The sequence below is a fragment of the Penaeus monodon genome, chromosome 29 (genome assembly GCF_015228065.2).
Source record: "Penaeus monodon isolate SGIC_2016 chromosome 29, NSTDA_Pmon_1, whole genome shotgun sequence".
NCBI classification, from domain to species: domain Eukaryota; kingdom Metazoa; phylum Arthropoda; class Malacostraca; order Decapoda; family Penaeidae; genus Penaeus; species Penaeus monodon.
Genome location: NC_051414.1, coordinates 38,073,771 through 38,074,121, shown reverse-complemented (window position 1 = coordinate 38,074,121; position 351 = coordinate 38,073,771). Strand labels below are relative to the sequence as shown.

The window sequence follows — 351 nt, the reverse complement described above, 5'->3', positions numbered from 1 at the left end:
TAGTGCAGTAAAAACGATCTTATATTTTCCAAGATCAACTTCTTCAATATAGTGCTGAATCCATTACTATTACAATTTTTTACATTTTCGTGTAAATTAAACGTGGCTTCCCAATAATTAAAGACCAAAAATAAAACAATCACTTACACGATTCGGAATTTTCAAAAATAATTGTGGACTGGACAAAAGCCCTTTGTGTTGCAAGATAAAACCACAACACACGGGGTGCTGCTAAAAGCTCGTTACTTCCAACGACCGTAATAGCAATTGGAGATTCTTCAGCCATTAGAGGTCTTATGAAACTCCAAACGCTTTCGGTTTGAATTACAGTTTTTAAAAGTTATGCTTGGG

At 34.8% G+C, this 351-nt stretch overlaps 1 protein-coding gene across 1 annotated transcript in view; it reads left to right on the top strand.

Moving 5' to 3' along the window:
- Positions 1 to 351, top strand: part of LOC119592244 (titin-like) — a gene marked incomplete at its 5' end in the record, with an annotated part of 41,989 nt that overhangs the window by 20,986 nt on the left and 20,652 nt on the right.